Below are 309 nucleotides of genomic sequence, written 5' to 3' on the forward strand. Positions count from 1 at the left end.
AATGACTTTTGTAATCATTTTTTCCACTAAAGACAGTTTTTTGAGGACAATACGATGAGGATGGGATTTGAACCCACGCATGCAGAGCACAATGGATTAGCAGTCCATCGCCTTAACCACTCGGCCACCTCATCTTCTATACGTGGACTGTATCATTTTATTCACTTTCTGGACATCCTATACTAAGTGTTTTTTATCACTGTTTTGACATACTATACTATGTCTTTTTGATCACTTTTATAACATACTATACTATGTCTTTTTTATCACTGTTTTGACATACTGTACCATGACTTTCGTAACTTTACT

General features: G+C 35.3%; 1 non-coding gene across 1 annotated transcript; it reads right to left on the minus strand.

Moving 5' to 3' along the window:
- Positions 1 to 52: 52 nt before the first annotated feature.
- trnas-gcu lies at positions 53 to 134 on the minus strand. The gene has a single exon. It is a non-coding gene; the product is annotated as a tRNA-Ser (tRNA).
- Between the last annotated feature and the right edge of the window lie 175 nt (positions 135 to 309).

Source organism: Etheostoma cragini, chromosome 16 (genome assembly GCF_013103735.1).
Source record: "Etheostoma cragini isolate CJK2018 chromosome 16, CSU_Ecrag_1.0, whole genome shotgun sequence".
Taxonomy (NCBI): Eukaryota; Metazoa; Chordata; class Actinopteri; order Perciformes; family Percidae; genus Etheostoma; species Etheostoma cragini.